Source organism: Caloenas nicobarica, chromosome 1 (assembly GCF_036013445.1).
Source record: "Caloenas nicobarica isolate bCalNic1 chromosome 1, bCalNic1.hap1, whole genome shotgun sequence".
Classification (NCBI taxonomy): Eukaryota; Metazoa; Chordata; class Aves; order Columbiformes; family Columbidae; genus Caloenas; species Caloenas nicobarica.
The window spans coordinates 134,850,839-134,863,452 of NC_088245.1; positions in this window are offsets into that span (position 1 = coordinate 134,850,839).

Genomic DNA, 12,614 nt, shown 5'->3' on the forward strand with positions numbered 1-12,614 from the left:
AGCAGAATGAAATCACCTTCTGGATTTGAGGAAAGTTTTGTCCAATGAATTCACTGGTGACTGTTACCAATTATCTTTGGCCTCTGATTGCTCTCCTGAGAGTAACTGAATATAAAGTAGGGAACAAAACCTGCCATAGTCTGGGTCTGTGCAAAATAATAGTTTGCAAGTTAGAATTGATTTTTGCATTCCAAGGGAATAATCGGCTTGAACACAACAAGCGCTGCAATGACAGGCTGTGCCTTACAATGCTGCACAGCATATTTAAGTGAGAGTCTATCCGTACATTCTACCTATCTGTGGGATCACAATTATTTATATTATTTATAGTTATTCCACAAAAAAATTCATCACAAACCTCCTCAACTTTCCATTTGTCACCACGGACTGAGAACTTTTCACAGGATAAGTGATTTTTCTAGTATTCTTTTTTTAAATTTTTTTTTTTTTTTTTTTTTTTTTTTAAATCCTAAAAAGACATGCCCAGCATACTGTCTTCATCCAGTCAGCTTCTGCTCCAGGGCCATTTGATGCTGTTAGGTTTTCTAGTCACTCTATGCTACAGCTTCTGAGCATTTTGTGACTAGTTTTCTGTGTGATGTTGCCTACCCTCATTCTGTGTTAGACACTTTATAGTACTGCCTTTCCTGAAACAGGATATGAAATGCTGATTTTGATGCCGTGGTTCCCAAACAGTGAAGCAGGATAATCACAGCTGAAGCAGGGAGTAGACAATTTAGTCCAATGCCCTGCTCAGAGCAGGGTTAGTCACGGCAGGTTGCCCAGGACTGTCTTAGCAGGTTTTGCATATGCGGTTGGAATCTCCACATTTATCTGGGCTGCCTATTCCACTGTCCAATCACCCTCACAAAAGAAAAGATTTTTTTCTTATGCTTAAGTGGAATTTCCTGTTTAAATTTGTGCCTTTTGCCCTGTCACTGAGCACCACTGACAAGAGCTTGGCTCTGTCTTTTCCTTCCCTCCCAGCAGGTATTTGTCCACATGGATCAAATCCTCCTGAGCCTTCTCTTCTTCTGACTGAACCGTCCCAGCCTATCCTCATATGGCAGATGCTTCCACCCCTTAATTGTCTTTATGCCCCTTAGCTGAATTCGCTCCACTGTCAGTCTTGTACTGGGGAGCCCAACATTAGACTCAGTCCTCCAGATGTGGCCTCACCAGTGCTGGGGAGAAGGGAAGGATCACTTCCCTCCACCTGCTGTCAGCACTCATCCCAGAGTAGCCCAGGATACCTTTGGCCTTCTTTGCTGCCAGGACACAATGCTGACCCAGCGTCTTCTCCAGCAGGAGTCCCCAGGCCTTCTTGGCAGAGGTGCTTTCCAGCGAGTTGGCCTCTAGCGTGTACTGGTGCCTTGGGTTACTCCTCACCAGCAAGATTTTGGATTTTCCTTTGCTGAACTTCATGGGATTGTCCAGCCTGCAGAGGGCCCTCTGGATGGTGGCACAACCATCTGGCATTATCAGTCACTCCTCCCACTTTTACGTCATCTGCAACCTTGCTGCAGGTGTACTCTGTCTCACTGTCCAGGTCACTAGTAAAGATGTTAAACGGTATTGGACCCAGTAGCAACCTTAGGGGATACCATAAGGGACTGGTCTCCAAGTGGACTTTTTGACACTGATAACAATCCTTTAAGCCTTGCAGTTCAGACAATTTTCAGTCCATTTCACTCTCTCCTTATCTAGCTTGTACTTGATCAGCTTCTTTATGAAGTTCTTATGGAAGACAATGTCAAAGACCTTCTTAAAGTTGAGATTAACAACATCCATTGGTCCACCCTTATCTACAAAGCCAGTCATGTCATTGTAGAAAGCTTTCAGATTAAACCTGGTTTCCTTTTCATAAAATCATGTTGACTACTCTTGATCACCTTGTCCTTCCATGCATATGGAATTGGTCTCCAGAATGGGTTCATCCATAACCTTCTCAGGGATCAAAATGAGGCTGACAGGCCTACTCTTCCCTGGATCCTTCATCCTGAAGATGAGTGATGTTTGCTTTCTTCCAGTCCTCAGGAACCTTTCCTGATTGTTGCAGCCTCGCAAGGCTACTCCTGATTAGATTTGAATTGATGCTGGGCAGCTCCCTCAGCTCACATCGGTGCATCATGTCAGGTCCCAGGGGCTTGTGTGCCTGTCCAGGTAGTTTAAGTGTCCCCTTACCTGACCCTCCTCCACTGAGAGCAAGTCTTCTTTACACTAGAACTCCCCTCTTGTTTCAGGGGCCTGGGATTCCCGAAGGCTGATCTTTCCAACAAAAACTGAGATAAAAGAAGGCATCAAATACTTCAGCCTTTTCCATGTATTTGTAGAAGTCCCTCTTCTTGCCATTCACATACCTCACCAGACTGAGCTCCAGGTGGGCTTTGGTTTTCCTAACCCTGGCCCTGCACACTCGGACAGTGTCTCTATATTGCTCCTGGCCCAGCAGGCAGAAAAGGCAGAGAGCAGTAAGCACTCAGTAACATAATTTGACACCTTGAGAGAGGCCAACAGTCTGGGGGTCAGGCAGGGGCAGGAGCCTGCAGAGCACTGTCAGTTTTCTTGCGTGACCCCAATTCACAGAGCAATTGGAAATCATTGTGTTACAGTTAATGGGATTATTTGATTTGGTGGTGGTTTTTTTCATTTTTTTGCTTTCTCTTTGCAATCCTTAACACTCCACCTCATGCTTCATACTTTATATTGCATATTTATTGCATTATAAATTATATATATTGCATTATGCTCCTTGTGCAGAAATCATGTTCTTTTGCTCACTGTCTCGCTTACATACTTCTCCTTCCAGAAAACTTATTTGTTAAAGTTCTCCCTTTTTCAAAATGAGTCTCAGCTTATATAGCTGGGTGCATGAAAGAAATGTTAGAGATTAGGAGAACTTCTGGTAGAGAGATTGTTTATGAGACTGAGACTGGTGGGAGAAAAGATGTTTCTTTTGTCATAAGTTTGGCCCCTCGCACTGAGCTTTTTTGTGTAGGCAGCTTAGTAGAGGATATTTAAGGTTTAGGCTACAGCTTATGTCACATACCACAGTTTGTCAGGCTGATACTGCTGTTTGGGTTTCTGCTCCAGTCTTTCAGTATGAGTGGATGAACATGGACACAGATTTTTTTTTTTTTCTTTGAATTATAGTTGGTGAACTATTCCTATGGTACTGCTTAGGCAGTAAGTATATCATACAGAGAACCAAGTCAGTTAAGATCTGGATAAGTCTGTTTTACATATAAATTTATGATCAGCTTAGAAAGGTATATTGAGCACATTCAATCTATTATTATTAATAATTATTATGATTCTACTCTTGGTTTCTCACCAAATTAAAAAACAAACAACAACACCCCCCAAAGCAAAACAAAACCCAAACCAAACAAACAAACAGATCCCAAACCAAACCCATAAAATAAGTATAAATCTTGCATCATAATTGTCTACACTGACCTAACAATTTGTTCTAAAAAAACCCAAATGTTTTGGAATACTAAAAGATTAAATAAGGTGATCTTCGTGAATGTCTGCTGAAACTGCCACTGAAAGAATCACAGCCCATATCCATAGATGCTCTATACTGATAAGTACTCAGGTTTAAATGGATTTATAATTTTTTAACTGCTTTGATCTTAGTGGAGTTGATTTACTTTACAACAGAAAAGGAGCTGGCCAGACTTTTTTCCCCTAGTTCATCAACCCTCTGTCATTCTTGCTTCTAAATGGAAACAGTTGAGACAATGTATGGCAGTGCTTCCTTCTTATCCTCCTGGAACTCCAAATAAATTTAGTTTAACAAAGACAGGATGTTTAAAATAGTAGAGGGAAGTTCTTAATTTCAGTGATATATGACTTTACTGATGAGAATGCACAGGAGAAGTTCAAAAGTAGTGCCAGTCTAAACAGAGGTGACCAGATAACTGGGTGTCTGACTAATAGACATCAAGACTTTATAATAAAAGGATTGAAAGTATGGGAAGATCCGTCTACTGTCTAGCAGGCCTCACAATGCACAACAAGCTTTAAAAATTTTCTGCATTCAAAATGACTTAACATTGCTTCAAAAGGAAGATTTTCTATTTTTTCTGCTTTCGGTGAAATCTTGCCAGCCAACTCCAAAACGGCCTTTGGGTTCAAGGCAAACAAAAATTCTGTCTCATCCTGTGAGTAAACAATCTTCTTTAGCATAATATTTACCAAAATGCAGAGATTTTGTAAAGGGAAGTTATTTTTACACATTCAAACCTTAATTACCTGACCTTTGTGTCCTTTTTTCTGTTCAACATACTGTCAAAATCTAGTCTTACCAAGCTGGTTACCACTTCCGAGAGAAGCAACAGTATTAATGAAATTGTAAAAGAAAACCAGCCTTAGTATTGGTTTTGGTCTTGTCTTGGTGTCCTTGCTTCTGCTGCTGAATGCTGCACTGACTATAGTGATAAATAGCACTATACTTGAGAAGAGGAAGAAAATAATTGATTAGACCCTTTTGCTGCATTTACCGTAGTGCTTCTTTCCCCTCTGGGTTTGTGCAGCTTAATTTGCCATTGATTCTTTAATGATTATAATGTCATAGAGGAGCCAGTGTTTATCTTCATTGTGCATGCTGGACAATGCATTGGACCTGAATCTTTTCTTGCACATTCTGGTGTAGATCTGCAGTCATTTCATATGGAGTTAAGTGATGTCTGAGGCCAGCTGAAGTTCATAGGCAAGTGCATCCTTCTGTCACTGGCAATATCTATTAAATAATTAGGGCCGGTCCTTGTTCTGCAATATTAGTTTTATATTTCAGACACTGAAAGACAGACTAATTGCAGAGAGGGACTGAACACAGAAACATTTAGCTTGGTTATGATAATCAAAAATGTTATGACACTGAGAAACTGGTATATGAATAGAAGTTCTAAATGCATGTCGCAGATACTTCACGGGCTTTTAGTATATACCAAGGGCAGCAGTGTTTTAAATTGCCAGCTGTATCCCTTTGGTTGTGATACATTTTTGTAGGTTTCTTCCACTATAGTGAAGTACTCGAATTGCGGGACTGTGGCAGCAGACTATGATAAGAAATATCTTGTTTCTCTTCTGCTGAACTCAACTTCTACCAGAAAATAATTTTCCATTCTGATGACAACTTTTTCCACTTTATCTTTCCTGTGATCAGGGCTACTATTTCAGAAGAAATCCCTATACTCTGAATATAGAGAATTAGCCTCCTATTCAGGATAGTTTTCAAGTAATACCTAAAATAATTGGTTTTCAACTGTAGACGAAAAAGCTTTTTTTTCCATATTAAAATTATTTGGCTTCATTAAAGCCATTTTCACTTAAATTTTCTGTAGGAATAATGTTTTTAGTAACACTGAAATAATTTCAGATTTTAGAATTAAATATTTTATTTCAAACATAAACCACAAACAGAATTACAGGGCAGAAAAGATTTTAACAAACAAGCCACAAAGTCATGGTCTGAGCTCCCTGTGGAGCTCTGTCACATACAAAGCGATTAAAAAGAAGTCATTGTCTAATGATTAAGGAAATGGAAGAGAGGGGTATGGAAAAGACAAAACTTTGAATTAGTGCATGGGATGACTTCACAGATAGGGCAAATGCCATAAAGTATTTTGCTGGGATTCATGTTTCCCCCCCACCAGCTTTATGGTTGTGGTGAGTTAGCCTTGGCTAAAGAGCAGAATTTATTGCTGATTAAAATAGAGTTGGATGGTGAGAAAGAAAAATAAAAACTAAAACGTTTGCCCCTCCCCTGTTTTTCCTAGGCTTTACTTCACCCCTTCAACTCCAACCCCTCTACCTCTACTGCCCCCTCCAGTCCTTATGCTGGAGTGGTGCAGGGCGATGGGGAATGGGGGCTGTGGTCAGTCCGCAAGGGCTCTTCTCTGCAGCTCTGTCCTCCTCACACTTTTCCCCTGCCCCAGTGTGGTTACTTCCCATTGGCTGCAGTCCTTCAGGATAAACCTGTTCCTGTGTGAGCTTTCCATGGGCAGCAGCTTCGTTCAGGGTATACCCACCTGCTCCGGCCTGGGGTTCTCCACGGGCTGCAGTGTGGATATCTGCACCACTGTGGTCCTCTCCATGTGCTACAGGGGATTCTGCTCTGGCACCTGGAGCATCTCCACCCCTACCTCCTGCTTTCACCCTGGTATTTTCTCTCATGGGGCCTAGAGCACCTTTCCTCTGAAGAGAGACAGGGAGAGCTGGGTCTGTTCAGCCTGGAGAAGAGAAGGCTGAGAGGGGATCTCTCATCAATGTTTATAAATAGCTCAAGGGTGGGTGCCAAGAGGAGGGGGCCAGACTCCTTTCAGTGGTGCCCAACGATAGAATGAAGAGCAATGGGCTCAGACTGAAGTACAGGAGGTTCCATCTGAATATGAGCAGAAACTTCTTTACTTTGAGGGTGCAAGAGCCCTGGAACAGGCTGCCCAGAGAGGCTGTGGAGTCTCCTTCTCTGGAGACATTCAAGACCCGCCTGGACACATTCCTGTGCAATCTGCTCTGGGTGAACCTGCTTTAGCAGGTGAGTTGGACTAGATGATCTCCAGAGGTCCCTTCCAATCCTAACCATTCTGTGTGATTCTCTTTTTCACCCTTTTTTGCCCCCCTTTTCTTGCCCCCCTTTTCCTCTGCCTATCTGGCGTTTTGCTCTTTCTTACACAGACTTTCCCTGATGCACCAGCAGCTTGGCTGGCAGGCTCGGCTGTTCCCTGCAGTGGGTCTACTGGAGCCAGCTGTGTCTGGGATGAGCAGCTCTTGGTCTCTTCTCAGATAGGTCACCCTGCATCACCCCCTCTACGAGCACCTTGCCGCATAAAGCCAGTACAGCTTGGTCCACAAATCAAATTCTGCCTCTAGAATGTGTGATTTTAGCTCCTATTGAGCTTTGGAGGAATTGTGTCCTGCCACTAGATGGCAAGACTTAGACTTTTATTAAATCTCTGAGTCCTTGAACAATTTTGCAACTTCTCTTAATGAAATTATTCTTTCACCTTAACATGTATTATGTGAGCATATCACATTACAAAGTAAATCCTTAACTCAAAGTGTTATATTTTTGTTTGGTGAACCAAATTCAATGGGCTGCCTCATCAGCTTTGCATTAGAAACAACATTCAATCCTGTATTTGCAGGCAGAAAGTAAAGATGAAGAAACTATGGGAATCTGAAGCCAAAGTGGTAAATAGTTTTATAAACAAAGAGTGTGTTACTGTACAGAGAAAGAGATCAAAATTCTAAAGGCCTGAAGTTGCAAATCTTCATTTCAGTCTTGGAATCATATCATGAATAGCATTTAGAGCAGCACGTATAATAGCAACTTTGGCTATTAATTGCTGCTAACTCTGCCGTTAAGAGCTGTTAAGCTCTTTGCAGCAGAAGAGCAATCATACAAGTGATAGGGGAAATTAAAGGAACGGGAATGGAAGGAGCTAGATTTTTGCGTGCAGTGCAGATAAAGTAAGAAAAATTAATAAAAAATATTTTGTAGGATAGTAGCAGTAGTAGGAAATGGACTATTATTATTTCTGATTGCTAAGACAATAGAAGTGCAGGTATACCACAAAAAGCAAATGTAAAATGCACCATGTGTAGGTGATTGCATCTATTCATAGTTAACTCATTTATGCATTTTTGAACATCCAAAAGTATTGTATGACACCAAATACTCTCAGTAATGGTGCAACTGTTCTGTCTGCAGTCATTAAATATATATTAGATTTACAGCTGAAAATTGTCTGTCCCAGTAGACTGAATAAGTTACTGTCAGCACCACAGTTTTTTTCTCTGTTAAGATTCTGTCTGCTGGCATTTAGGTAATATAGGAGTCATAATCCAAACTGTTCGTCTTCAAGTATACATTCTTAACTGCAAGGGGAACAAGTATGAGAAGGAAGAAATGAGAAGTGTGGTTGTAATGTTATCAAGGTCTAACATAGTAATTTATTGTTAGAGTAGAGCTTCATGCATCAGCCTGCCTCATGTTTACAGTTGTATTCGGTGGTCTCTAATTGTTGGTTAGGGTCAAGCAATTGTGTGCATCTAGTAAACTGACAGACACTTAAAATAGCTTATCTTTTGTCATCAAGAACTTGACATGAACCCCACATACTATGCAGTATATGGGACATTGAGTCACACACGTTTCTGTTTGTGTTGAGATAAAGGCCCTTATTTTTAAAACGAAACAAACAACCCCACCAAACCCAACTAAACCAACCAAACAAAAAACCCCAAACAAAACGCTAAGCCCATTTATTTACAGATTGTGTGTGTTTGAAGAGATTGTCTAAAAAACATCTTACTGTTGGCAAGTGTTTTAAGTATTTCCTTGAACTGGGAGGGATTAAACCTACACTGAATTATCTTGCTGAACTGAGCGATTTCTTTAATCTGGGTTACATGACCAAACAACATGCAGCACTTTAAAACATATGTGTGCACTATGGGGCTCGTCGTCTCCTTTTAATATAACACATCTGGTTTGGGGTTGTCTGCTCTCCAAGGATAATGATTATTCTGGTTGTGGTTTTCAACTTCCTAATTGTTAGAGAATTTAACATCATTTTAATAGCTAAAACTGTATTGAAATCAGCATACTTTTTAGAGTTAACACTGGGCAAAAATATTTGGAAGTACCTTAAGATTAGCATTAATTTGTCTGTTCTTATTTCCATTGTGTATTGCAGGTAACATTTACATTAGCACTGCTGAGCTGGTGTAATGCAAGGAAGGACACATCATGAAATGGAAACATTATCCTTTTTTGGTCATAGTAGCTGTATTCAGCCTTTCCAGATGCCATCAGTTACTGGGTCAGCTCATTCCAGGTAGGTACCATTTATTTAAACATGGATATTCATTATTTTATGAATCATTTTATGCTGTCAGTGTGAATATGTGCATCTATATACCTGAAGTTCTTTCTCCACGTATTAGTGTGTGTAGTTAAGAAATTTATGAGCATATCTGCATATTTAAAATCACAGAACTTAATAAGTGCTGCATTGTCTATGCTGCAATTGATTACTTTTTTGTTTTCAATTGCAAAGGAAATATAGGAAAAGAATGGCCTGAAAATATTAGTAGGAGAAGGTAAAGGTGACTATTAAAGCATTCCTTTGATTAGCACTGTTGGTGGAGGGAAGAAATAGGGAGTGCAAAAACAGACTTGAATTTCAAAGAGAATAGGAAATCTATAGAGAACCTTCCTGAAGAAGAAAGAAAATAGCAGCAACTGTGAAAGAGCTGAAATGCCGTGAAGTGCTAGAGATCAGGGGTTGTCCTGGTGCTCGTGTATGGCAAGTCTTACTAGTGCAGAGAGGAGTAGTAAACGTGTATGAAAATGGTGAGATGCTATCTAACTTTAAAGAGAAGATGGTGGTAAAATAGGTAACTTGTATCCAGCAAACAGTGGATTTTTATTGAAGTAACATACAGGAAACAAAATCTGTTTTGTTGTGTTGCAAAAAGCTGTAAAAACAGCTTCTGAGTCCTTCTGAATCATCTTCAATATTTCTTAGGAAAAACCCAAAGAAACTTTGATCAGTACTGGTGATAATGTACAACCTTTTAGCAAAATATGGGAAAACACAATAGACATAAAAAAAAGTAACGTGCTGATTTTTGGTGTTTGTTGGGTTTTTTTGTGGCGGTGTTTTGTTTGGTTTTTTTTTTTCTGCTTTGCATCTGAATAATGGAGAAGACTCTACTGGCTGGATTTCTGTGCATGCAGAATTTAGTGGATATGAAATTCTTCACCATATATCTGTGAGCAACTAGTTCAAATATAGACTACTGAATGAAAAGAGGAAGGAATAGTTTTTTCCTTCAAGGGTTTATTGACCTGTAATGAATGGTGGTTCATGGAAAGTAAATTAATGAAATGTATTGATAAATTTTTTTGGTTTTTTCTTCCTGATTTTGTTGATTTAAAATGGGCTATGCAGGAGATGCAAAAGGACTCCAGAATGAAGGAAGATGTAACTTGAAATTATCATTTAAAAAGTTTGACCTCAGACTTCAAACATAATTTCAAAGCAATTTACCTGTCACAAAGACATCTACTAATCTTTTTAAAAGGAACGCCTGCAGATCCAAATGTATTTGCATGATAGCTACCTTCATCCACTTTCACTGGTTTCAATTTAGTAATAGTTTTGTAGACTCTACTAAAAAGGTTGTTTGCACTGTATTACTTTTCCCATCAAATTAGTTTCAGAATAAAATCACAGGTGGCATTTTGATTTTGTCCCTGCTTTGTAATTTTCATCACAGACCTCAGACTTGAACCAAGAGATTACTCTACTTGGCCAGACATCAGCGTGCTCAGCCTTGCTGGCAGGGTGCCAGGAGTGTGATTATCACAGAAGATCAAACAAAGCAGGATTTTTATTTTTCTTTTAAGCAGTTCATCCCATTCATTTTGCTCTTTTCATGTCTTTTCTTTACAAAGACATGTCTCTCTTTTATTAGTAGTATTTTTTAATGCACAGAGAAATATCTGTGCAAAATCTCAAACTTTTTCCTCCATTTAACAGGGAAAAAAATAATGGTTCTTTGGAATTCTTCTGTATCCATAAAAATATTAATAGAGGAGTAGGTAAAAGCCTTTCCTGAGGAATGCCAAGAGCCCTCAGCAGCTAAAACCAGTACTATTAAATTGTGTTATTTTATTTCCATTAAAAACAAGCTTTCGAAATAACAGGTTCAATTAAATTGTTTTTAGATCTCATTATTAGAAACCCATAAAAAAAGAGATTTTATGGTTTTAAACTCTCCAGTTCTGTCTTACCTAAAACTAAAAAATTGTTCCAGCTTATTTATGACATAGCTTTAATTCCATATAACAAACTATCAGAAATGTGTTAAATCTTACTCTCAGAACTGAAATTCTCAAGTTCAGTAAAATGTGATGAATTTTAATGGTAGTCTTATAACTTTGAGACATTTATTGTAGTTTGTGCTGATTCTTTTCATATATTCTTGTTGAGTGTCAGTCTTTTGCATATGGGGTCCACAGGGAAGTACTGTCTCCCCTCTTTATTAAAATCATGGCTGAGCCTTTCATCTCATGTCATTACATCTTACCTCTAATTCACATATAAAATACACTTGCAATTCTACTATGGCTGTCTCCTGAGGCATAAAGTGTCTCTGCCTTGGCACATCTTTATTTAATCAGGGGTTGAACATTATCTGGGAAAGATGTGATTTTCTTTCCAGTTGCTCTGCATATTTAAAAGCTAGAAAACTTGGCAGTTGATTTTAAAGTGCACTGATCTAAGAAAATATGACATTAACAAATACTATATTATGTTTAGATGCATACATTGAGCTCTATGTTTTCAGCTAAGTCACTGAGGTGTTTTAAAGTTACCCGTTACTACATTCTCAACAAAAATATAGAAGAACTGTACATCCCACAAGCTTTTAATAATTTAAACTTTTTTTTTCTTTTACATGCATTGAAGTAAGTGCAAGCTTTCAGATTTGTGCTCTGTTAATAAAAGCAGCAGGAGCATTCCTCATGGATTTGGTTAGGCTTAGGATCAGGGCCTTTAGCAGAGAATATTGTGGAAGTGCCCTCCACCTGAACTGGAACAGGCGCCAGCTATGTGGGATCTAGTCAACCCTTGAGCTTTACAGAGACATCTGGATAAAGAAAACCTTGTGAAACTACGGAGTGACAAATTTTGGATGCTCCTGATAGATTACTATTAGTTTTTTTGTAACAGAATTCTCTATAGATCTTGGGGAGAGGACGATGAGGAAAAAACCTCTCTTGAACCCAGATTTTTGAGACATTTTGACAGAAGCTTGTAGACCTTTGTGGTCTACAAGTGCTGCCTCTCAGTAACAGAGAAAAGACTGATGTTGCCCTAGAAAGCCTGATATATTTCCATCATTTTTGAGTAGAAAAAGATTGCTTTTCTTATACTTGCTTTTTTATTTTTAAATCTGGCAAGTGCATTATTTCTCCAGGAAACAGGTTTCCTTTAAGAGACGCAGATATATAACAAAGCATAAGATATATAATATACATAGTAAAATGTAAATTTGAAAAACATAGTTTGCTAGTGTAAGTTTAAAAACAAACAAACAAACAGAAAGCAACAACCATAAAAGAACCCTCTCTGATAATCATAGAAGCTATTGAAATCCTGAAGAGAACCAGCCCAAGATTTGACCTCTTCTGGGGTAGACAAGAATATTTTCAATTTCCTTTTCCCTGATACTTCTTGACTTAGTAATGAAACACTACAGGCAATACATCCACTATCCTGGCTTGTCTGCCTCTTTTAACAAGAGTCACTTGTTATTCATAATGAAACTTTCATAAATTCAAATTGTCTTTTTTTCCACTGCCTTTAACATGCTAAGGTGTAAGCATTTTTTGAATCTGAAAACTCTTATCTCAGAGCTTTTGTCAAGTTAATCATAATTCAGTAACATAAATAACTAAATTGTTTGGTGTGATTTTTTAAAAAAATCATTGTTAACTTTTCAGTACTCAAGACTCTGTGATCTAGCTAGTGAAAACAAGATTTTTAGTTTTCCCTTGTCACCTGCTTGTCAAGATACTGGATTTGTTG